Below are 26,053 nucleotides of genomic sequence, written 5' to 3' on the forward strand. Positions count from 1 at the left end.
GAATTACAGGCATGAGCCCACCGCACCTGGCCTCTAATTTATAATTTATGATGCATGAATACTACAATAGAATTCTTCTTTGACCATCTCTTCTCCTGACATCATAATACTAGTAGAAACACGCTGAGCCAGAAATCTGAAAACTAGGCTTTAGTTCCAAGTCACTTAACTCATTGGAGACTCAGTGTCCAAAGGAAAGGAATTAAGAGCAGGTTCTCATTATCTTCAACATCCTAGAGAGGAGAGGGGAGGCGGGATTGGTCCTCAGAGGTGAGATGCTGACTATTCTCAAAGAAATTTTGCTAATTCATTTTGAGCTCTGTTTTTGTTAGGCTTTTTGTAACCTATTCATTCATTCTTCCAAAAAATTTTCTTGCCAAATAGACAACATCATTCACTTGTATCCCCCAAAGATTCACGTAAGTTTTGGAGTCAGGCATCTCTATGTTTGATGTTGGCCTGAGTCTTGGCTCTTTGAGGAGCTATGTAATATGGGGCGAGTTCCCATTTTAGATTTCAATTTTTCTCACCAGCTGAAAATGTATACTAATCTTTCTGTCATAGTTATTGAGAAATGAGAACATGTATGCGATATATCTAGCCAGTGTTCAGTACATGTTCATTTCCCACCACTTCTCCTTAATGCAGAACTCAGTTAATGTTAAACGTGATAAACTCATTCAGGGCCAGGTACGATACTGCATGCCTGTAACCTTAGCACTTTGGGAGACCGAGGCTGGCAGATGGCTTGAGCCCAGTTTCAAACCAGGAGTTTGAAACCAGCCTGGGCAACATGCTGAAACTCTGTCTCTACAAAAAATAAAAAAATTAGATGCGTATGGTGGCACATGCCTGTGGTCCCAGCTACTCGGGAGGCTGACATGGGTGAATCACTTGAGCCTGGTCAGCCAAGACTGCAGTGAGCCATGATCACACGACTGCACTCGGTCCTGGGTGACAGAGCAAGGCGAGACCCTGTCTCGAAACAAAGTAACTATGTCATTAGAGACTTAGAAGCCTTCACCTTCCCATCCCCAGCTCCACCTTCTTATCTATGCTGTAAAAAAGGCTGCAACAGGAAGGCAATACCAATATCTATTCCAGAGGAAGAATTTGGTAATGTTGAGCTTTCAGGAGTAATGGTTTGGGGGAGCTGAGATTTCATCACTTTAAAATGAGCCACTGTTGGCTGGGTGTGATGACTTACACCTGTAATCCCAGCACTTTGGGAGGCCAAGGCAGGCAGATAGCCTGAGGTCGGGAGTTTGAGACCAGCCTGACCAACATGGAGAAACCCTGTCTCTACTAAAAATACAAAATTAGCCGGGCATAGTGGTGCGTGCTTATAATCCCAGCTACTCTGGAGGCTGAGGCAGGAGAATCTCTTGAACCCGGGAGGCAGAGGTTGCAGTGAGCCGAGATCGTGCCACTGCACTCCAGCCAGGGCAACAAGAGCGAAACTCCACTTCAAAAAACAAAAAACAAAAAACAAAACAAAAAAAAACAAGTGAGCCACTGTAGAAGCCGGTCAAATGTATTGCGTGGTAAGCGAGCTTTGACTTCACTAAAGAAGGGGATGGGGAACATGTGTGGGTGTCGGAGTGATTAGAGATTCAGTGTGTTTGTGTCCTGCGGCTTTGATTCCCTTATTAAAGAGAATGAAAATAAACCTAGCAGCTGCTGGTTAACTCTTTCTGGGTGTAGGCCTACAATCAGCAGAAATGTTTCAAGTTATCAAGCACTCCTGACACCCTGGGTGGAATTATCTAGTCTAAAGCAAGGGAGAAATTTGAGTCCCCATCTAGCCTTTTCTCTTAGAGATCTGGAAGAGATTATCACACAGTCTCAGAAACTAGAGCTCTAACCTGTTGTCGGTTTATGGGTTCGTTCATTTGTTAGTTCATTCATTTGCTTAGATCAAAAGAGCATTCTTGAGGCCAGGCGCTGTAACTCATGCCTGTAATCTCAACACTTTGGGAGGCGGAGGCAGGCAGATCACTTGAGGCCAGGAGTTTGAGACTGCCTGGCCAACATGGTGAAAATCCGTCTCTACTGAAATTACAAAAATTAGCCAGGCATGGTGGCAGGCACCTGTAATCCTAGCTACTTGGGAGGCTGAGGGAGGAGAATCACTTGAACCCAGGAGGTGGAGGCTGCAGTGAACCGAGGTCGTGCCACTACACTCTAGCCTGGGCAAAAGCGCAAGACTCCACCTCAAAAAAAAAAAAAAAAAAGTATTTTCAGACATGGATTTAAGATAATCATAATAAACAACATGGCCTAGCTTCCAGGTTCCCACAACAGAAGAAAGACAGGGCTAATGGAAGCAAAGTTAGAAGACAAAGGTAAATGGAATTTAGGAAAGGCATTTAGGAGGAGGAAGAGCACGTCCCAGAGTGTGCTAGTGGCTGGAGAGATGGTGGGGCCACCACTATGCATGCTTATCACATGTCAGGCATTGTGCAGTCCTTGGTACATGTTATCTCTGTATCATCACAACCACTCTGTGAGGCAGATCCAATCTAATCCCATTTTTTGAAGAGAAGGCTCAGGAACATTAAGGACCAGACATGATGTCCCCCACCTGAAAAGTGGCAGAGCCAGAAGTCAAACCTTCATCTATCTGGTTGTGGTATCCTCAACCTCTGCCTCCAGAAGCATGTGATCTTGTTAAACGGTAGCTAAGCCATGCGCGGTGGCGCCTGCCTGTAGTCCCAGATACTCAGGAGGCTGAGGTGGGAGGATCCCTTGAGCCCACGAGTTGTGGGCTGTAGTGCGCTATGCCGATTGGGTGTCTGCACTAAGTTCGGCATCGATATGGTGACCTCCAGGAGCAGGGGACCACCGGGTTGCTGAAGGAGGGTTGAAACAGCCCAGGTCGGAAATGGAGCAGGTCAAAACTCCCGCGCTGATCAGTGGTGGGATTGTGCCTGTGAATAGCCACTGCACTCAGCCTGGACAACATAGCGAGACCCCATCTCAAAAAAAAAAAAAAAAGAGAGAGAGAAAAAAGAATGGTAGCTAATGCGGATGTAGCCAAAAATGGGAAATAAAGGCACCAAAGTAGAAGTGGTATTGGGTGTGGAAACTGCCCCCAGAAGGGCCTGCTGGGGAGAATCGGGGAGGGGGATGGGGCATGTGGAGTTGGTAGGCAGTGGGAAGGCCCATGCTGCGTACCACTGCCCTAGAGCTTCCCAGGGGTGTAGGCTTTGGCCTGGGGTGGGGGCGGGGGCTGAGATGGTAGAGAAGTCATGGGAACATCAAGGTGCACACTGTGGATTTTCAAGGACAAATCATAATTTTCAAATCATATCTTTTCATTGACAGGCCATAGACGAAACATTGGTCTTGACTCTTGTTTCAGAAAATAAGTTTCCAGCAAAGTCATGGGGTTAGGAAGTGTGGGAGCCCTGTTCTCTGAGGGCTGTTAGAAGCGAGATTCGTGGAGGTCTGTGCTCTCCTGACTTTGGGCTTCAGTGTCCAGGTAGAATCTCCTCAGTTGATTCCCCAGAAGGGAGCCCTCACCCTTCCTCTTTATACACTCTGGCAAGGGAGCTCCCAATCTTGGACTCCCAGGCTCCCAAAATCTCTGTAGCAGATATTTTTGGGGGTCCCCCATCTGTCCAAACCTTGGAATTTATAATCATTTTAGTGCTTAGGGAAAGAGAGGATAGATAATTAGATCCTATTCAAAATGCATTTCCTTCCTTCCAATTTTCCTTGCCTCACTCTCCAGCCAAGTGGGACCCATCACAAGTCATCAATAACGAGACATTGTTACATCCAAGGGAGGCTCACAAGACTCAGGCAGAGTGAAGCTGAGCACAGGGCAGGAGGTGATAAGCAGGCCTGAATGGAGCTGAGGAAGGCTGGGCACTGGCAGCCTTTAGGTGCCTTTTGAGGACACGTGCCAGGAGTGCGTATGCCTCTAAGTCTTTTGAGCATGCCCCCGGGCACTTCAGTCTGCGGTTGGCCTCATTACCACCTCTTGCTGTGTAACTGGCACGGGTGTATATGGAAAAAGAATTCAGGTTTCCTGATAGAACCAATTTCCTGTGCTGAAGTTTGCAAATCACCTGCTCTCCTTGGGCCTTCATTATTCTCTTTCTGAAATGGGAATACTAATCCTGCCTTTGATGTCCCATTGACCACATACAACCCTCACAAAGATACTGTGAGGACGGGTGAGTAATAGCAAAGAATCTTAAGGCAAAAAACCCCAGGGTTCATTTTTTCTATCCCTTTACCTCCAACCAAGTTCTCTACCCAATAATACCCATACCAAACAGAGGAATGCACTGGGCATAAAGACCACCTAGAAAGGAGAGCCCACAGCTTCCCCTTGGTTTGAAGCCAAGTTTTTTTTTTTTTTTTTTTTTTTTTTTTTTTTTTTTTTTTTTTTACTGCATTGCTGTTCATCATCAAGTAATTCAGGGCATTGGGGGTGGGGGAACTTCTCTGAAAATGAGGGAGTGATTTGCAGCATCTGTTATTTCCTTTTTAATTGAATCTGTTCTTCTCAGATACCAGGAACAAGTGCCAAAGTCAGCAGTAGAATTCAGCTGTGTACATTTAGAACGAGCTGTAAGATAAGTTTATGAGCACTGTACGGATGCAGATTGTACAGAAACCAGATGGCCAAATTGTCCTCAAAGTCCTCTGGAGGGTGGTAGCTGACATGAAGCCCCAGGATGAGGAGGTGGGAGGTCTGCTAACTTTCCCGAGGAGCTGCTGGGGTGGATACACGCTCGGGGTGGAGGTGGAGGCTTCCTTGCGGAGGAGGCACGTCACACGAGAGGGGCTTTTCTCAGCAGCCCCAGTGGACCCAGGGGCTCTCCTCCTTCCTTCCACCTTGGCCCTGAGTAATAGTTGGGCACAGGCCAGGGTTCCATTGCTACTTGCTCTTTTTCCCTTACATTCTGCATTCTTGTTGAGCACCAGGAGGACCGCAAAGGGAAGCTAAAGAATTTCTACCCTAGAAAGTACCCAACAGCCCTGACTAGCTGGGAGGCAAGAGGAGAACTCCATGGGTTTCACAGGTACCATCATACCCATGGCGTTATAAAAACAAAAGCAAGCACCCTGAAGCATATTGAATACCACTAGCAAGTGCACCTTCTTAACAGAAGTCAAGTTTACAGGAGAAGTAGGGATTTTGCTCCTGGATGAATGAGCAATAGTGGTACAGGGATACACATTTCTGAGCTGAGCCCCAGCAAGCTGAATGAACGTTCATCTTTCTTCCCTGTTTTTTGTTTTTTTGAGATGGATCTTGCTCTTCACCCAGGTTGGAATGCAGTGGCACAGTCTCAGCTCACTGCAAGCTTCTCCTCCTGAGTTCAAGCAATTCTTCTTTCTCAGCCTCCTGAGTAGCTGGGATTACAGGCATGTGCCATCATGCATGGCTAATTTTTGTACTTTTAGTGGAGATGGGGTTTCACCATGTTGGCTAGGGTGGTCTCAAATTCCTGACCTCAGGTGCTCTGCCCGCCTGAGCCTCCCAAAGTGCTAGGATTATGTGAGCCACCACACCTGGCCTCATCTTTCTTCTCTGAAAGGCCTCCTTTCTGAGCCTTTGTGACCACAACTTGGAGACTGATGTGCCAATCTCAGCCTGTGTTTGTCTTTCTTATGCTCGAGACTAGACAAAGTAGCTTGGTATTAGTGTTCCTCATTTTCACACAGGGAAATCGAGGCTTATATGGGATGAAACTCTCTTTAGGGCACACAGGAGGTGCACTGTAGATCCCAAGAACAGCTACGTGACACACAGAGGCCTTGGTTTGGAAAAGTAAAAAGCCATGTGATCAGCTGACTATGTGGCATCAGACGAATGCACATGAAAACACGGATCTCACCCACCTGAGGAAGGTAGGAAGTTATATCAGCTGTGATGATAGATCTGTATGCTAGGTGCGGTGGCTCACCCCTGTAATCCCAGCCCTTTGGGAGGCCAAGGCAGGTGTATCACAAGGTCAGGGGATTGAGACCATCCTGGCCAACATGGCGAAACCTCGTCTCTGCTAAAAATACAAAAAATTAGCTGGGTGTGCTGGTGTGCACCTGTAGTCCCAGCTACTCAGGAGGCTGAGGCAGGAGAATTGCTTGAACCCAGGAAGTGGAGGTTGCAATGAGCGGAGATTGCACCACTGCACTTCAGCCTGGGTGACAGAGTGAGACTCCGTCTCAAAAAAAAAAAAAAAAAAAAAAAAAAAAATCCGTAGATGCAAAAGGCCTTGGGAAGGAATATCCTATGGAAATGGAAGATATGTCATAGCTTTAGCCTCTTAAGAGTGTATGTGACTTGTCCAAAACAATAAGCTTTATGTTAGCAAATATAAAGAAACTGTAGGGATCTTGCATTTTTCTGAGAGCCATGGGCAAATTCTTGGTAAGAGTTTTCTGGGTTTTTTGTTTTGTTTGTTTTTTTAAAATCATAGTATTTTATTTTGGAGGCCTTGTAGTTTATTTATCTCAGCCACTCCCAAATCTGGCCACATGTCACAGTAATCTGAGGAGCTTTAAAAAATAGGGATGTTAGGCTGGGCGCAGTGGCTCAAGCCTGTAATCCCAGCACTTTGGGAGGCTGAGGTGGGTGGATCACGAGGTCAAGGGATTGAGACCATCCTGGTCAACATGGTGAAACCCCGTCTCTACTAAAAATACAAAAAATTAGCTGGACATGGTGGGACGTGCCTGTAATCCCAGCTACTGAGGAGGCTGAGGCAGGAGAATTGCCTGAATCCAGGAGGCAGAGGTTGCGGTGAGGCAAGATCGTGCTGTTGCACTCCGGCCTGGGTAACAAGAGTGAAACTCCGTCTCAAAAAAAAAAAAACAACAGGGATGTTCAGGGTCAGCCCTAAACATTCTGATCCAGTAGGTCTTGGGGAACACGGGAATCTGCATTTTTACTAAACTCCACCAGTAATTCAGATATGCAGCCAACTTTGTGACCTAATCCAGTCCAGCATTCTATCAGATGTTTCTATCCAGGTTAGAAACCACCTCTGGCTAACTTAAGCAGGAAATGATTTTAGGTAGCTCACCAAACTGGTCAGGAGCCTGGATAATCAGACTCTGAAAACAGGCAGGAGCCAAGGACACTGCTGACACTTGCCATGACCCCTACACTCTTGGTCACTGTAGGTTCCAAAGTCTTTTATTTTTTTGAGGCAGAGTCTCTCTCTGTCACCCAGGCTGTAGTGCAATGGCACGATCTCGGCTCACTGTAACCTCTGCCTCCCAGGTTTAAGTGATTCTTCTGCCTCAGGCTCCAAGTAGCTGGGACTATAGGCACTCTACCATGCCCTGCTAATTTTTGTATTTTTGGTAGAGATAGGTTTCACCATGTTGGCCAAGCTGGTCTCAAACTCCTGACTTCAAGTGATCCACCCACCTCGGCCTCCCAAAGTGTTGGGATTACAGGTGTGAGCCAACGCACCGGGCCAGGTTCCTAAGTCTTTAATGGTAGAAGTTGATTGGCTTCATTTAAGATGTATGCCTGGGCATTATCTGTCAGGAAGCTGAAAGAGAGAGCATCTGCCCCATCAGCTTGTTTAGTGGGGCTCCCCCTTCGCTCATATTGGGATCCCCCTAAATAAGAAGAGTGCTTAGATACTGGACAGCCAAAACAGCAGTTGCCATCTACAGTGTCGCCACAGTCATCAAGACTGTGCTTGAACTCCTCCATTCTTGGGGAGCTCACCACCTTACAGGGTCATCCAATTCTCTCTAAATCTGCCTTCCTGAAATTGCTACCTATTGGCCTTTGGGGTCAAGCCTTTTCCAAAATCTTATATTTGGGGGACACTGAAGAAGAAAACCTTCTGAACTTCCTCTTCTGCCTTTACTTTAAAATCTGAAGCAAGTGAGAGGTGGATTTCTTTTTCCAGGAATTTGGCCCAGAGAGAGTGGGGTAAAATGGGAAGAGTGAAGGGTTGAACCCAGTCCTGGCTCTGACTCCTGGTTGTGCTGCTTATCAGTCATGTGACTTTGGACAGATTGCTTCACAACTTGTGACCCTCAGTTTCCTCATCCATAAAACAAGATACTAATGATGGGGAGCATTAAGCCTGAACATTTAACAAATGTGCTCCCTCCTTCCATCTTTGCACAGAGTGAAACAATATCAGCTGATCATGGGAAGGCAGGGTAGGATGGTGAGGAAGAACAGAGGTGCCTGGAAAGCCTGTTTCTGAGCCCGGGACCCACTCGTTATCTGCATAACCTTGTACAAAATATTTACTGTCTCCTTTGCTCATCTGTAAAGTGAGTACAATGATAGTACCTACATCATAGAGTTGTTCTGAAGACTAAATGAAATAGATGTTAAATGCTTACACGGTGCTTGGCATTAAATAACACTTAAGAAATGTCATATCTTATTATTGATTGGCGGTTGAGGTGGGACCTCATGGTCTGGACGGACCTTGCATCGCTGCCATCTAGGGGAAGTTGCCTCCTTCAGAACAGTCATAGCGCTGCCGTCAGTGCCTGTTAAGAATGCGGTAATGTACATGCTGTAGCAGGGACCATCCAGAAAGCCTCTGAATCGATAGAACCTCCGTGGCTGCTGTAGCTTCGGCATCGCTATCGTCTTTGAGGGCCATTTACCCAATCTACCATGAGAGAGACAGCGGAAACTGATGGAGGAACACGGATCTGTAAGTCCGCAGTAATGATGGCCTCTCTCCTCCTCTGTCTCTTCTCTCCACCCATCTGTTCCCCTACTTCCTTCAAAGCACACACAGACACACACCCCTTTTTCTCCCTCAAAACGGGATAATTAAAAAACCAAAATCCAAACATCCAGCAGAAGTTTATGCCTGAGTCTCAGAACACAACATATGGCTTCCCAGCCATTGCCAGGTTCCGTAAACCACAAAGAGAGAGTCCTCCAGCCGCCACCATGGCCCCTGCGGCTTTGTGACTATTTGCTGACACAGGCAGCATCCCTCCCCCAAGGACTAGAGGGTCACGGTGTTCAACCCCTTGAATTGTATCAAAATTACATTTTCCTCTCTTTTGAAAATGCTCCAGAAACAGAGGAGATTCAAATGCCTTCTTTCCTTCTTGTCCTTGTTTCGGCCCTCTCTTTTCAGTATTAGATTAGAGGCAGTGGGGGCTGTGGAGAGAGGATGCGGAGACAGAATTTCCTGATCATGATGCAGTGTCCCTCTGGGGGGGGGGGCAGAAAAACTGCATGGTAGTAGCAGCAAGCTGGGGCTGGTGAGAGCCCAGAGAGGAAGGGGGATGTCGGCCGCAGAGCAGAGCTCTGAGACAGGGTCTCGCTGTTTCCCAGGCTGGAGTGCAGTGGCTCAGTCATGGCTCACTGCAGCCCCAACCTCCTGAGCTCAGGTGGTCCTTCTGCCTCAGCCTCCCAGGTTGCTGGGACTACAGGCATGTAGCATAATGCCCAGCTAATGTTTTGTATTTTTAGTAGAGACGGTGTTTCACCATCTTGTGCAGGCTGGGTTATTTTTCATTACTATTGCCCAAATCACATGGAGGAATTTTGTCAGATTAGAGTAGAAAGAGTATTCTACCTTATCCCTCCCTCCACAAAACACACACATGTGCCACGAGCTGCTTTTCATCTCTGCCACTGTAGCATTCCTTGCATGACCTCTTGCGTGGGGAGTCGCTGTCGACCTGGAGGCTTGGGACATCGGGATGTCCTTTCACCTTCGGAGGCAAGTTTGCCCGTGGGAGGCCTTGCTCAGAGCTTTCAGTCTGCACTGCTCTGTAAGGAGGTTTGGGTTACAGACCTGTCCTCTGTCCACCTGAGGGCAGGTAATGCAACCACAGACCCAGTTCTGTACAATTCCTGTCTAAGGAGTCCAGTTTAGTTTTCTGAATCTTCAACATCACACCAGGCTAAAGAGGGGAGCCCCAGAAAGGTTTGCTGGAAGGAAGAGAGAGACAGAGCCTTGCCTTTCCTCCTGGTGGAAGCTGTTGGCCACGGCTCCACTAGCCTCATAATTTGGAGATCGTAGATGGAATCATGGTGATTATAGCCTCATCTCCCCTTCTCCCGTCTCGTCCAAGAATTCACGCAGATTGATGCCTTAATTTCCCATAGCACATCTGAGGCCGAGGTGTAAGAAACTGAACAAGACTTTACTAGCAGCTCAGGATCAGGACTACGCTTAGGACCAGCCCATTCTCAGAGGGTTCCCTCAAAGCTACCACTATGCGACAGAGACCTCTCTCCTCCAGTTCCCAGAAAAGTCTTCGAGTTTTGCCAGATTCCCAGGAGTACTAGCATAAGAAAGCAAGGCCCAGAGACATGAAGATTCTCTCTTCTGCTCCTACCTAGGGTCTTCCTTCCAAATGCTCACTGCCTGTCCTCAGAACTGCCACTTGCTGGACTGACTGATAGCGGAAGGGCCAGGTTCCCTCTCTGCCTCTAGGGAAGTGATCCTACCCTGCAGTCCCAGGAGATAATCACGTCAGAATATAGCAGACCTGCAGTAGTGTGAGAGATTTCCTGGCAGTAAGAAGGGGTAGGGAGGAGGATGTCCTTGCCACACCCAGGCTGCCTGGATCGTGTGGCCTCCTCCGCATACATTAGGTGTGGCTGTGGCCATAGATCAATAGAGGGAGAAGCACTGCACGCAGCACAGATACTTGTAAATGTCAATTGCCCTCAGTGGCTATAATTAGTCTCTCTGGTACCCCGTGTTCAGCAAAGGGAGGAAACAGTCCCTTAGAGAGTGTATATTTTCCACCGCTCTACCCCGTGATATCACCACAGGTGCCTTCAGGCTGACCCCAAGTTTCTCTTGTTCTCCAGGAACTGCCGTTAACTGTTGGTGGCAGTTCTGCAACTCTCAGAAGTCACAGGGGCCTGGTCAACCACCAGCAAATGACTTCCTGTTCCCTTCCCCTACTGTCCCCAAACCCCCATGACATTAGGCCAGCCCTTGCCTGGTGAGAATGAATTCAACTGTACGTGGATTTCTCACCCAAGTTTCTTTTCTTTCTTTCTTTTTTTGAGACAAAGTCTCACTCTGTCACCCAGACTGGAGTGCAGTGACACGATCTCAGCTCACTGCAACCTTCGCTTCCTGGGTTCAAGCGATTCTCCTGCCTCAGCCTCCCAAGTAGCTTGCAAGTCACTAAGACAGTGCATGACATGGTGTGCTAATGTTTTAGTATGTTTTAGCCTCTCAAGTGGGCGTACAACACCACGTCCAGCTAATTTTTGCATTTTTAGTAGAGACAGGGTATCACCATGTTGGTCAGGCTGATCTTGAACTCCTGATCCATCTGTCTCAGCCTCCAAAGTGCTGGGATTACAAGCGTGAGCCACCGGGCCCAGCCGTGATGTCTGCAATGGAAAAGAAATGGTTTAGGAAACTTTACATGGCTTGAAACCCTTTAAAAGTCTTTCTTACAATTTTTCTTGTCCCCTTCTTTATTACTCTCTCCTTGTCTTTCCCTTTCATCCTCCTTAAAATAAGTCTCTGAGAGGGAAAAACCTGTGGTTTGCATCATGAGTTCATCAGAACCAGGCCTCTGTGTATCCCATCACATAGGTCAAGGAGCCTCCCAGCAAAGGTAGTAATAATCAGCCTTAGTGGTTTGAAAGATCATTTCATCTGTTTCTCTTCTTGCAAAACCTAACATGTTTTGAAAGAAGATTCTTTAACAATAACATGTCTCAAGTTGTCTATAGTGGCTGTTTCCTCTTCCTATCCTCCTCTTTTCTCTTAAACTTATTTCAATCAGGCTTTTGTCACACTGCCCACCAAAGCTGCTGCCATCCAGGTCACTAATGGCTACAGTATTGCCATATACTGTGAGCAACTCTATCCTCCATCAACAGTGTTGATGCAGGCGATCAGTCCTCTCTCGATGCTGCCTTGAAGACCCTTGGCTTCCAGCCTCTTCTCTCTTGGTCCTCCTACGCCAGTGCCTGCTTCTGCTCTGACTCTTTTGCTGGCTTCCTCATCTCCTCACCTATAAATGTTGGAGAACCCTCGGCTGAAAACCACGGGCCCCTTCTCTTCTTTGTCCAAACTCACCTCCATGGTAGCCTCCTCCAAACTCCTGGCTTTATGCACTATCCATATGCTGACAACGCCTGCGTTTACATCCCCCGCCCAGTCCTCTCGCCCATTTCCCAAACTCCATACTCAGCATCTCCTATGGAATGGGTCCTCCCACAGTCTTGTCATCTCCAATCAGGATAACTCTTTCTTCCAGATGTTCATTCTAACCCCTTGGAATCATCCTCAGCGCCTCACTTTTTCCCTCATCCAGTCCGTTCGCTGCTTCCCCAGGTCCAAATCCCTGGCACTCTCTCTTGCTTGCATTATTGCAGTTGTCTGACAAAATACCTGGTCTCGCTGTCTTGGCTTTTGCTTTTCTATAGTCTCTTCTCATCAGAATAGCTGGAGATCCTTTCCAAGTGTAAGGCAGATTGAATCACTCCACTGCTCAGAAGGACCCAACGTCCTGTATATGACAAAGTAAAATCTAAAGCCTTCATGTCTCTAGGGTGTTCCCTTGCTACCTCTCTGAATCTGTTTCCTAGCACCCTCATCCTTGCCCGTTCAATTGAAGCCACATGGTCTATTCTCTGTTCCTTGAATACCCTACACACGCCACTGCCTCGGGCCTTTGTGCTTGCTCTGCCAGGAAGACTCTTCACACAGCTATCCACAGGGCTCTCCCTCCCTGACTCATTCGTTACCTTTATCTGATCTTTCCATGCAAAAATAGGAATCCCTTCCCACCCTTCCCTGCCTGTTTTTTTCCAAAACACTTATAAGGCACATGTGTTTATTTATTGTCTGTTCCCTCCCTTAGATTATAAACTGCATGAGATCAAAAATCTTTGTATATTTTTTTCTCTACTGTATCTGAGGCTAGAAAAATGTCGGACATGGCCAGGCACGGTGTCTCATGCCTGTAATCCCAGCACTTTGGGAGGCCAAGGCGGGTGGATCACAAGGTCAGAAGTTTGAGACCAGCCTGACCAATGTGGTAAAAAACCCTGTCTCTACTATAAATACAAAAAAAAAAAAAAAAAAAAAAAAAAGAAAGAAAAATGTCTGACAGATGGTAGATGTTCACTTTATATTTGTTAGAAGAATGAATGACTCTAGGTTACTTTCTACAACAGTTTCTGAATGACCAGCCAAGCTCTTTATGGAATTCTGTTCACTTAGAGTAAGTAAATCTTCCACAACACTACAGAGGGTGGGAGTGGGAATGTGGTGGCTGGGAGGACCACTAAATCTTTTTTGCTATAAATTGCTTTCCCATATGATGATATTTACCATACCAGGATTTCGGCTCTAGCTCAAAGCTTGCTTAAGGATATTTGTCAGAATGAGCTTGCCTGAGAGTTCAGTAATTCTCAGGATGGTTTGTTTCCCTGAAAGAATCCTTGTTCAAACACCATCCCTTTAAAAGTCCTTAATCCAGACTGCCTGTTCTGCAGACTCTGGGATGCATTATTTAAAGTTATTTCCAGTGATGCGTGGGTGGGAGGTGGGAGCTACATTTGTTACTTAGTGGTTTCCAAAAGCCTTCCAGGATCCTTCCTTTTTACTCTAGTGAGGTTGCTCACTTTTAACCCTTCTTTCCCAAGTCTCCTAACATAACCTCTTAGGCTTAGTAGTGCATTGGCAAATCTGTTAATGCATTTCACTGCCATTGGGTGAAATTTAGAAACCTGTTACTCCGTTCTTTGGGGATGCCTCTTAGGAGAGGGAGGCTTCTTTTTCTTGAGGATTCAAAGAATGACATTCACAAAAGATACTGTTTATTGGATGAACCAGTTGTATGGACTTTTAAATTCTTTGGAGAATGTTCCTATCTGTAGTATAATGTGTTAGTCATCATACTTTTGAAGAATAAAGACATCGTATTGTATTTGCCCTCTCCCAGGGCCCTGCAACCTTTCACATCTGTTATTTTGTTTGAAGCTCACAAAGCTTCCTGCAGGAGACTTGTTTCACATTTTACAGATGAAGACAGAGGCACAGGGAGGGTAGTGACCCACTGAAAGCGGCTCTTGGTGGATGGCCCATGGGGACCTAGAGCTCCACCCTCATGCTCTCTTGCTTCCTGGTCTTGCAAGACTTTCACTTAAACATTTTGCCTCTCTTAATTACTGATAGGTGGCCTGGTTCTCCCCTGTTCTCCAGAAGCCCAAGTACAAGGGCTCCTGGAGCATCAAGGCCTCAAACACTTGATGCTTGTCTTTTGTTGCAGGGGTCCATTTCTAACTTGCAACATCTAGTTTCTGGTTCTGCTTCTGCCAGCTACTGAGAGAGATAGGAAATGTCTGTGTGTCTCCGGATATTTTGAGACTGTGCTTTGTCTAAGAGAATGCTCAGTGGTAGACGGAATCATCTAGATATCTAAGGAGAACTGCCCTTCCTGAGTTACTTGGTCTCTAAGCTCCAATTTGGTAGAGAATCGAGCTTCTTTCCTGAATATCCATAGTGTGGTCACATTCCTTAGCAATTCTTCACTCACAAGTCTGACAGCTCTAGAAGTTACCCTTTAAGCATAATATTGAGACCTGGTATTTCTTTCACCACAGGGCTATAATACTGCCAACCTTGCACAGAGCTTTAGAAATGTGGTTATGAGAAGCTCCTACAAAGTTTCTGAAAATACAGATTCCTGGGCTCCTCCTGGAGATATTAATTCAGTAGGCTTGAGGATCAGAAATCTAATTTCAACAACAACAACAAAAATTTCCTTTGTCAATTCTGACAATTAACCAGGCTTGGAAACCACTGTTTAGATTACAAAGCCCTTTTGTATACAATATTTCATTTCTTCGTCACAACACATGAGGAAGCCTTTGCAGATGTGACTCAGATATGGTAAAGAACCTATTCTAACTCTCTAAGTGAGTGAAAGGTAGAGCCAAGTCTCTAGCTAAAGCCTTTGTCTCCAAACCTGACTTCATTTCCACTGTGATCTCCCTTGGAGATGCATGCTCCCATCTATCCGTTGCCCCGGGGGTGGTGGTTTCTTCTCCTACTCTGCTTTGCTCACCAGTGAAAGGCCACATTCATCTGTTCTTCCCTGGGAGCAGCTCTAAGCAGATGTGGAGAAGGTAGTGGAAAGGCAGGCCCCAGGCAGGGTCTCAGAGTATCCATTCTTGTCAGTCATCTGGGCCCATCAGGTATCAGTGGCAGGCAGGGACATTCAAGGGATGTTTCAGCCCAGTTCCAAGAAAGAGTTCCAAAGAGCACAGGGAAGAAACCACCAGTCGCTGGCTTAGGGAGTTAGTGGTAAACCTTTCCTCTTTCCATGTGCGTTGTGTTTTGGAGCTAGATCATCATGAAGAAACCTCAAAAATCCTAAGCCAGGGATTGTGGGTTCGAGTCCCACCCAGGGTACCAAAAAAAAAAAAAAAGAAAGAAATCTCAAAAGTCTCAAGTTCCATTGTAATAGGAAGATGGCGGGGTGGCCCTGGGGGTTACTATGGGAAACTTTGAGTGGATTTTCTGGTGCTTCTGGGTGAGAGGATGTCAGCGTGTAGAAGGAACTTGAGAGCAGGGCTCTTCTGTCCTAGCTGGTTCTGTGTCACTGGGAGCTCGCGGCGTTGGAATGTTTACATGGACTTTGTTGGGTGGTCCCCTCAGCCCAGATTCCCAGTGTGGCAGCTCTTCTTCGGAGTTTAGAAATTGGAACCTGGAGGACCTTTGTCTTAGGAATGGGAGTTTGGTTTCTGGTTATTTCATTCATTCGTCTATTGGTAGGTATGACTACATAGTAGTTAAGAGCCTGAGCTCTGGAGGCAGACTTCCCAGATTCCAGATCTGGCGTTGCCACTTACTTTGTAATTGGTGTCGCTGTGCCTCGGTGTACTCACCTTTAAGATCATGATGACACTAGAACATACTTCTTCAGGTTTTGGGGAGAAGCAGTTGAATTATTATGTGTGGAGTGCTTAGAAGTGGGGCAGGTACCTAGAAAGAGCGGCGTAAGTGCTAGCTTCACTGCTGTCTGACAAACATCATGTTCTGGGCCCACCACTGTGCCATAGAGGCAACCACTAGGGGCCCACCTTGCGGGAGGTGACAGTTTACTTGGAGACGGGCTTGGAAACAGACCATTTCTGTGTAAAGTTGCTGTGTGACATGGGAAATGCTGTAATAGAGGAACACTCAGAGGGGCTGTGGGGACAGAGAGGAGAGGCCAGCTGTGTGCCATGGATGGGCTGGGCCAGGCCGGAGCTGGCTTCTTAGAGGAGGTAGTAGCATTTGATCTTAAAGTGTCATTAACAATTCACCAGATGGGGGAAAGGGAAATGCATTCCAGAGAGAGGCAACAGCACACACAGGGCCACAGAGGCATGACAACTCCAGCATGTGCAGGAAATGACAGAAAGTGCAGAATGTGCTTCATGAAAAGGAAGTGGGAGGTGAAGTGGAGAGTCTAGTAAGCGCCATCCTAAGATCCTAAGAATCATAAGCACCATGCCAAGGGATGTGGACTTTGCCTGAGGGAAAGGCACTTGGGACTCACTGGGAGTGTTTGAAGAACGGGCTCAAATTTGTATTTATTTCATTTATTTATTTATTTTTTGAGACAGAGTCTTACTCTGTCACACAGGGTGGAGTGCAGTGGCGCCATCTCAGCTCGTTGCAGTCTCCGCCTCCTGGGTTCAAGCAATTCTCCTGCTTCAGCCTCCCTAGTAGCTGGGATTACAGGCACCTGCCACCACACCCTGCTATTTTTTTGTATTTTTAGTAGAGACAGGGTTTCATTATGTTGGCCAGCCTGATCTTGAACTCCTGACCTCAGGTGATCCACCCGCCTTGGCCTCCCAAAGTACCAGGATTACAGGTGTGCACCACTGCACCCGGCCTCAAATTTGTATTTTAATAAATTACTCTGGTTGCTCTGATGAGCATAGCACCATAAACAAACCAAAAAAAAGAAAGAAAGAAAGAAAGAAAAAGAAACAAACTCGCTGACTTGTCCCTTACCCTTGAAATGTGAGTGCAAGGTATCTTACCATTTCACAGAGGGCGCAGCATCAGCTGTGGTCAGAGAGGCAAGGGTTTGGAAAATGTGGTGCTGATTCTGCCCACGGCATTCAGGGTTCCCCTGAGAAGAGCCCTTTGAGTGTCTGGTCTCCCTTTGGTCTGTAGGTGCAGTAGTAGTCCTATCAGACTCCCTCTCCATAGCTCATCTTTAGACAATGCTAGAGGAGTGTGTGTACTGGATTCTCTGCAAACACAGCCTATTCAGGAGGAAAAGTGAGTCTCCATTGCTTGTTTAATTTTCCTGTAGAATATATTTGCACTTCATTTTATTATTTAACAGGTAACATGCTCGTGGTTCGAAGAACAAAATGATAGGAAGGGTTACACACAGGTTTGCTCTTCCGTCTGTGCTCATCCCTCCTGTTGTCCCCATCCCTGCCGCAAGAAACCATTCTTTTTTTTTGAGACGGAGTTTCGCGCTTGTTACCGAGGCTGGAGTGCAATGGCGCGATCTCGGCTCAACACAACCTCCACCTCCTGGGTTCAGGCAATTCTCCTGCCTCAGCCGCCTGAGTAGCTGGGATTATAGGCACGCGCCACCATGCCCAGCTAATTTTTTGTATTTTTAGTAGAGACGGGGTTTCACCGTGTTGACCAGGATGGTCTCGATCTCTTGACCTCGTGATCCACCCGCCTTGGCCTCCCAAAGGGCTGGGATTACAGACGTGAGCCACCGCGCCCGACCGGAAATCATTCTTAATTAGTTTCTTGGGTATCATTCCAGCATTTCCTTTTTTTCTTTTCATGTCAGATGGGTAATATGCCAACATTGAAACAAGGTTTGAGGGTGGCACATCTCAAACACGCAGATGAACACCCAGTCATTACGCTTATGAACTATAAAAGGATCACCTTCCGGAATTTCTTTTTTCTTCTTTCTTTTTTCTTTCTTTTTTTTTTTTTTTTTGAGACTGAGTCTCTCTCTGTGGCCCAGGCTGGAGTGCAGTGGTGCGATTTCAGCTCACTGCAATCTCTGCCTCCCAGGTTCAAGCGATTCTCATGCCTCAGCCTCCCAAATAGCTAGGATTATAGGCGTGCACCACCACGCCCAGCTATTTTTTGTATTTTTAGTAGAAATGGGGTTTCACCATGTTGACCAGGCTGGTCTTGAATTCCTGACTTCAAGTGATCCACCCACCTTAGCCTCCCAAAGTGCTGGGATTACAGGTGTGGGCCACTGCCCACCCCCAGCATTTCTTTATGCAACTATGAGCAAATCAGATTATAGATTCTTCCTGTTTTCCCTTTCACTTGCAGGATTTATCAACAAGGTCTTTGAGAAATAAAAAGTCATACTCGTTAGGGGATTTCTAGCTAGTCCAGTTATTCCTTCCAGAGTGAAATAAAGGAAAGCAAAAGCTTTGCTATGACTTTGTCTCCCTGCTCTGTAAATTAGGGGCAATACTGTCTGCCCTGACTCCCATATGGGAAAGTAATAAGTAATTTCACATTCATCAATCGTTTTGAGCTTTGGGGCAGAAGGGATGCTCAGAGTAGTGTTGTTTTGATGATTTCTCAGCAAAATACTTCCCTCTTGTTTACGGGTCTTAGGGACTTATTTTTTAAAAAGCACTCAGATTGCTAATTGTTAACAAGTTTTTGGGTATTTTTCCTCCCCTCCAGCTCTTCCTCTCAAAGCTTCTGAGACTTAATTGGCAGCCGCAGGCTCTGGCGGGGCCATGTGTGTCTGATTTTAAGCCGCATCCTGCTGGGGACTCCTGCTGCACACATGTGCCAGCAAGTGCTCCCCCGGTATCTGTTGCAAAGTTCTTTCATTTTTTTTTTTTTCCCCCACCACATGTGCTGAGCCACACAGAAGCTTTAAGACTCCAAATCACAGCTCAGCAGTGAGCCAGTGTTGGCTGTAATTAGCTAGAATTGCAAAATCCTGGCCATAAAGACATCATGTCTTTGCTTATTGTGGTGAATTTCCTGCCTTCTCTAAGGGTCGCTGGAGAGCCTCGGAGGAAGGAAGTTGTCTATGAATTGAGGGAGGGGCTAGACTAGAAGATCCCTAAGATGCCTTTACTTCTAAAATTACACTTTAATGACATCTCCTTCAGGGCCCGCCTGTCCCCGCATAGGGAGTGGACCACCAGGCCCAGCAAGTCCCGAGATGCGCACCAGGAGACAGGGACAGGAGGCTGTTGCCTCGACACCACCGAACCTGGTTACTGTTTTGAACGGGATTTGGTTTTGTTTTGCTGGGACGCTTCCTGGAAGTCTTTTCTTGAGGTAGTGTGTTTATCTGGTTTCTTAGGTAGAGCATGAGGCTGTTTTCTCTCAGATGGGGACTTGGCAATGAGGAACTCAGTTCTGGGCCATGATTCAAAACTTGCCAGCTTTGTGAATTCAAGAAATCCTTGTTCCCACCCAAAGAGACTTTGAACGGTCATTTTGCCCTCCCAGCACAGCTGGGCTGGATAGCAGCAGCGGCCCAGTCCATATTCTGAAGGCTCCTAGCCTTTACCTAGAGGAAATCCACCTCACTGGGGACCCTCTCCTGCTCCGTAGTTTTAGCCCATCTTATTATTATTATTATTATCATTTTTAGAGATGAGGTCTCCTGTGTTGCCCAGGCTGGTCTCAAACTGCTGGGCTCAAGCAGTCTTCCTGCCTCAGCTTCTCAGGGTGCTGGGATTACAGGCGTGAGCTCCACACCCGGCCTTAGCCCATCTTGAGGTGAAACTTTGCAGTTGTTCTCTGCGCGTCTGCATGGGTGTCCTAGGTGGATTTCAGGAGGATGCAGAGTCATTGAGTTTACACGGGGAACATTTAGCTGTCTGCATCGTTTCTGTGGGCTTCACTAGGCTGACCCTGGAAAGGACTCTGGATACCAGTTGGGGGATACTCCTTTTTGCGAATTGGCACAGACATCCTTCTGACTTTTCTTTGTCCTAGGACCACTCTTTATGGTGTTGCTGTTGAAGCAGGTCGGGGGATTGGGAATGAAGCATAGCTGACAGGGTAAAGCTTGAGGAGCAGGAAACCCATAGTTGGGGGCCCCCAGTCCAGTTCCTTTACCTTAGGTCTGAGCTGTTAAGACCCATAGCTACTTCTCTTATAATTATCTTTTTTTTTTTTTTTTTTTTTTTTTTTAAAGACAGGGTTTCACCATGTTGGTCAGGCTGGTCTTGAACTCCCGACCTAAGGTGATCCGCCCGCCTTGGCCTCCAACGTGTTTGGATTACAGGCATGAGCCACCACACCTGGCCTCTCTTATAATGATCCAACTTTTATTCTCCCTATTTCAGTGTTAGACTCTCCAGGGAGATATTTTTTTTTTCTTTTTTTAATTCTTTATTTCTTTTTTAAAGTACACTGACACACAGATCCAGGGAGATCTTTGTGATTCCCCAGCCTAGCGTGGTGTCTGGCTTATTGTAGATGTTCAAGATTTGGTTGTTAGATTAGGTACCCCATTCAGCAACATTTACTGAGTGTCTAGAATGGGCTTTGTGCCATGCTAGAACCTGGTGATGACAAATCTGATACAGCCCCTCCCATAAACAATTTATCATCTAGGAAGAGAGACCTCTGTGTGCTTCCAACATCTAGCACAGTGGCAGAAACAAAGTCATTTGGTGGCTTGTGAGCTTAGAGTCATAAAATGTCAGAGCTAGAGGGTCTTAGGGATTGTTAAGTCCCTCCCTCTCACTTTGGATGTCAAGAAACTGATTGGTCAGAGACTTGCTCAAGGCCACACGGTCAGACAGGGATGGAGAGAGTGCTCAGCCTGCTGTCCCTGCTTTTGGCTCTTTCTGTCGCCCCATGCAGCTTGTCTTTGGCCTTTAACTAGAAAGATCAAATCGTGAAAAGTAGAGGCAGTACCAGAGAGAGCAGGAACCCACTTTCATTGCAGATCTACTGTGGCTCAGTGACCTAAATCCTGGGAGGACGGGGAAGCTCTGGATGGTGGCTCTAGGACTGGGACTGCAGAGTCAGTACTCCAACGCCACAGGGGCTCGGCTGCCTGCGGTTCTCACCGAGACTTCATTCTCCAGAGGCCAGAAAGCCCTGAAGATGAAGGCTCATCACTTCTGGTCTTGTGGCCCTGTTCAGCTGAGATGCCACGTGGTTCTCGTTGAAGGGAAGGCATGTGAGAGTCCCTGGCGCCTGAGCCACACACTGGGGCTTTCCATCCTGCTGAAGTCAGGAGTTGATTGACCCTGATTCAAACAAACTGATTGGAAAAAAGACATTTTTGAGACCACCAGGGGAAAATGAATGTGGATTTGATATTCGATGATACTAAAGAATGATTATAAATATTAGATATGATAAAGGCAAGTGATTATGTTTAAGATAAAACAATCCTTATCAGTTTGAGATGCATGCTAATGTCTAGGTTATTTTTAAATACTCTAGGGAAAATAAATAGATTTTTTTTTTTTTTTTTTTTTAATAAAGACGGGGTTTCGCCATGTTGGTCATGCTGGTCTTGAACTCCCGACCTCAGGTGATCTGCCTGCCTTGGCCTCCAAAGTGCTTGGATTACAGGCGTGAGCCACCGTGCCTGGCCATAAATAGATCTTTATAACTATTTTGGAGTAAAATGATATGATATCTGGGATTTGCTTTAAAATAATTCTGGGCACAGTGGCTCACACGTGTAACCCTAACACTTTGGGAGCCCAGGTGGGAGGATCACTTGAGCCCAGGAGTTTGAAAGCAGCCTGGCAACATAGCAAGACCCAGCTCTACAAAAAATTTAAAATGTTACACAAGCAGTTAGCGTCATACCTGAGGTCCCAGCTACTTGGGAGCCTGAGCTGGGACAATCGGTTGGGCATGAGAGTTCGAGGCTGCAGTGAACTGTGATCATCCCCGTGCACTCCAGCCTAGGTGATGGAGTGAGACCCTGTCAGAAAGAAAGAAAAAAAGAAAGAGGGGGAGGGGGAGAAAGAAAGGTGGGGGAAGGGAGAGGAAAAAAAGAGAAAAATAAAAAAAGGCCTGGCGTGGTGGCTCACATCTGTAATCCTAACACTTTGGGAGGCCGATGCAGGTGGATCACTTGAGGTCAGGAGTTCAAGACCAGCGTGGCCAACACAGTAAAACCCCATCTCTACAGAAAATACAAAAATTAGCTGGGCATGATGGTGTACACCTGTAATCCCAGCTACTCAGGAGGCTGAGGCAGAAGAATCGCCTGAACCCAGGAGGCTGAGGTTGCAGTGAGTCCAGATGGCTTGGTGGCTGTGGAAGAAGTGGCTTCCACAGACATGACGGGGTGTGGGTGACATCACACAGATCCTTGAACAGTTGCACACCCATGGAGGGGTTCTGGCCTTTCCGTGTGTCCTCTAAGAGATGCAGTGGCCAAGGTGAACTCCATGCCATCCTTGCTGTTTTCCACTCACGTTGTTAGACTATCTCTGTTTCAGGTCAGCCTCCTCAGACCCCCAGAGAGGCCCATCCTAAGCCAACCCCCTCACAGAGCTGTAGGGCCAACACTGCAAGTCACTGCACAACTGAGCTTGCCTTCTTAGCCCGCTGTGATGCAAGTGTCTGGATTCTTACTCACCTTCTGTCCTTGTCTGGTCCTCCTTCCTTTCTCTTCCTGATAGCGGAACCCTCACTACCTCTACCCCCTAAGGCTACTGCCATGTCTGCAATCTGATAGTCTCTACAATGTGATTATACTATTACAGTGGTCCCTCCTTATCTTCGGGGGATACTTTAAGACCGCCAGTGGATGCCTCAAAGTGCGGATAGCACCAGACCCAATTGTGTCAGTCGGATCCTCTTTCTGGTCATGTCTTCCACTCACAAATTTAATACCTTTTCCATCCTAACTAAACAATTATTATGCACTGTGGCTATTAACTGGTGCACTTTGAGGTGAGGCAGCAAAACCAGCACAAATTTCTTCTTCCTTCTTCACAATTTCACGGAGGGAAAATGACTTCTTAACGTAGACCTCAGTGACTTCTGCATGCAATTTTTTTTTCTTTCATTATTAAGTTGAGAACTTTCACCTTTTCACTTAAACAAAGCACTTTATGGCTTCTCTTTTGGGATATGCAAATTGCCAGCATCACTACTCTGGCGTTTTGGAGCCATTGTAAAGTAAAATAACAGTGATGTGAATATAAGCGCTGCAGTACTGGGACAATTGGTCTGATAACCTAGACGGCTCCTAAGTGACTAACAGGCGGCGCGTGCAAACAGTGCAGATACGCTACTGCATCCACAGTATGTATCCAGGCTAGACGAAGGGATGATTCATGTCCCTAGTGGAATGGAGTGGGATGGCTCGAGAGTTGATCATTGCTACTCAGAACGTCACACAATTTGAAACCTGTGGGTTGTTTATTTCTGCAGTTTTTCTCTTAATATTTTTGGACCACAGTTGACCACTGGCAACTGAAACCTTGGAAAGTGAAACCATGGATAAGGCAGGACTGCTTCACTAGTTAAGTTTAAGTTTGTTTAAGCACTCACTACTGTGGTTTTTGTACCCAGGCCTATCCTAGCCTACAGCACTCCATTCTAGTCTTCCCATGGCCACATTCTTTAGTACAGAGTGAAGAGTTCTTACTTCCAAGGAGACATGCATACTTGGAGCCTATGTGTCTCCCACCCTGACAACACACACACACACACACACACACACACACACACACACACACACACACCATACTCTGGATTTTAGAAACACAAATGACTGGGAACCTGCTTCTGGGGTCTCTCCCCCATCTCCAGCCTCCCGAAGACAGACAGCCCTAGCCCCGAGGATAACAAAAGAGCTTCTGTTTGTGGGGCTGTGGACACAACTTTGACATATTCTTGGGGTATCCACATGCATACATGTGAGGACCCTCCTAGTACACAAGGAAGTCAGGATCTGAGCTAAAAGCAGATAGAAGCAGACCACAGGAGAAGAGATAGGGCCGGCCGGCTGCTGGCTCTTCCCAGGCTGCCATACTCTGGCATACAATGCCAAGAAGTCTGTACCTCTAACCAGCTTGTTATGAAAGTATATTGGCCAAGGTAAGAGGCTAAGGCGTATTTATGAATTGGTTTGCTTGATTTATTTTTTGTAAACATTTAGACATTGGTGTGTGGGGTGGGGGGCCTCTCTTTACACTCTTGGACAGGCTCTGCACATTGTAAGCATCTATTTCCTAATGGAGAAACAGGAATTTTGCTCTGGCTGGACTTCATCTTGCCTTAAGGAGGGCTTGTGTTCTTCCATGGTATTTCCTGCAACTTGTAAAATACAACTTGTAAAGTCCTATTGTAGTACCACGTATTTCCTGTGTTTATAATGGAGATGAAATCATGGTTTGTCTTTCCACCACCCATCTTTCCATTCCCAACAGCTCTCAATTACATAAGCTAACAAGCTAATTAAAAATAACCTTAAAGTGAGGACACTTGTGTAACCAACAACTTTATGAGAAAAGGTTTCCCCTGGAATTTACTGTGCTCATCCAAAGGGACCGGCAGTGTTCTGGATCCTAATCAATAGATGTTATCATAAAACACAAAAAGGTGAGCTTTGTTTTAAATTGCAGTTTCCCAGAACGGCTCTTCCCATTCAAATAGTGGCAGAACCCTACCTGCCTTCCTTCCCTCCAGTAAAATGTTGTTCTCTCTCTCAATGAATTAATCATTAAAATTCCTGGCTTGTTGTGGTGTACCCATCACCATACCTATATAATATCAAGCAGAAAGGTTTTGAAGGCCTTTTGGGATATCAGAGCAAAGGTCTCCCCACCCAGCGGATCATATAATTGGCTTTTCTCTCTCTAAAGACTCAAAGCCTTTATGCTAAACAGAAAATGCAAAAGGTCTTTGGACATGAGGGGGTGAGTGTAGGGGTGGGCTGTTGGCTTTATACACAGGAGAAAATGTTTCCCTCCTTTGCTAAAGAAGACTACCCTTAGCATCTCACTCCATCTCAAACCCGATTAAATTTTAACTCAGATCACCATGAATGCAAAGTGCTTTCTTCAAGCTCCGTTATTTCTGGAGCTCCCCGGTGTCCAGTTTAATAAATTCTTCAGGGAAAGATGTCTGGCAGTGATTGGATGAAGGTATTGACTTTGGAAAGGAGAGTCTTAACATCAACAAGTATGTCAACGATAAGTCACTAGAAACAAATCCCAGCCATCCAGTTCGCTTGTTTATGTGGCTCAGGCGCCTCTCGCCAAAGCTTGGCCCATATCCAAGTTTCACATCAGTAATTCCTGCCATTCAACATGTTTGGCTTTTGTTTCTTAATGGGTGTTGACAGACAAGATCTACTTCCCACAACCCTCCATTCTCAGCTGCCTTCATTGATGCATTCATTCCACAAATGTGTTGAGTAGCCCTGGAGTCTTTGCTTTACAGAGACCCATGGATATGTCAGCAGATTATTATTGTAATGGTAAGAGTATATGATAATAGAGGTATGTATAGTACTGTATGAACTCAGAAGAAGTAGTGTCTTGTCTTATCGAAGAACTAGAATTTCTTAGAGGATGACAGTTGACTTGTATCTTGAATGATGCATAAGAGAATTTACAGCAGATTTGGGAAGTCAAAATATGTCTCTTCTCTTTCTTTTTTTCTTTTCTTTTCTTTTTTTTCTTTTTTGAGATAGAGTCTCACTCAGTTGCCCAGGCTGGAGTGCAGTGGTGTGATCCTGGCTCACTGTATCTTTTGCCTCCTGGGTTCAAGCAATTCTTGTGCCTCAACCTCTTCGCAGCTGAGACTACAGATGTGCACCACCATACCTGGATAATTTTTTTTTTTTTTGAGATGGAGTTTCGCTCTTGTTACCCAGGCTGGGGTGCAATGGCGCGATCTCTGCTCACCACAACCTCCGCCTCCTGGGTTCAGGCAATTCTCCTTCCTCAGCCTCCTGAGTAGCTGGGATTACAGGCACGCACTACCATGCCCAGCTAATTTTTTGTATTTTTAGTAGAGACAGGGTTTCACCATGTTGACCAGGATGGTCTCGATCTCTTGACTTTGTGATCCACCCGCCTCGGCCTCCCAAAGTGCTGGGATTACAGGCGTGAACCACTGCG

General features: G+C 46.3%; 1 protein-coding gene and 1 non-coding gene across 3 annotated transcripts in view; one reads left to right on the forward strand and one right to left on the reverse strand.

The window, feature by feature from the left end:
- Positions 1-26,053, forward strand: part of UBASH3B (ubiquitin associated and SH3 domain containing B) — a 170,157-nt gene that overhangs the window by 55,346 nt on the left and 88,758 nt on the right. The window lies entirely within an intron of this gene.
- Positions 17,776-17,879, reverse strand: LOC120364838 (small nucleolar RNA U13). Its single transcript, XR_005579976.1, has one exon. It is a non-coding gene; the product is annotated as a small nucleolar RNA U13 (small nucleolar RNA).

The sequence above is a fragment of the Saimiri boliviensis genome, chromosome 6, assembly GCF_048565385.1.
Source record: "Saimiri boliviensis isolate mSaiBol1 chromosome 6, mSaiBol1.pri, whole genome shotgun sequence".
Lineage (NCBI taxonomy): Eukaryota > Metazoa > Chordata > Mammalia > Primates > Cebidae > Saimiri > Saimiri boliviensis.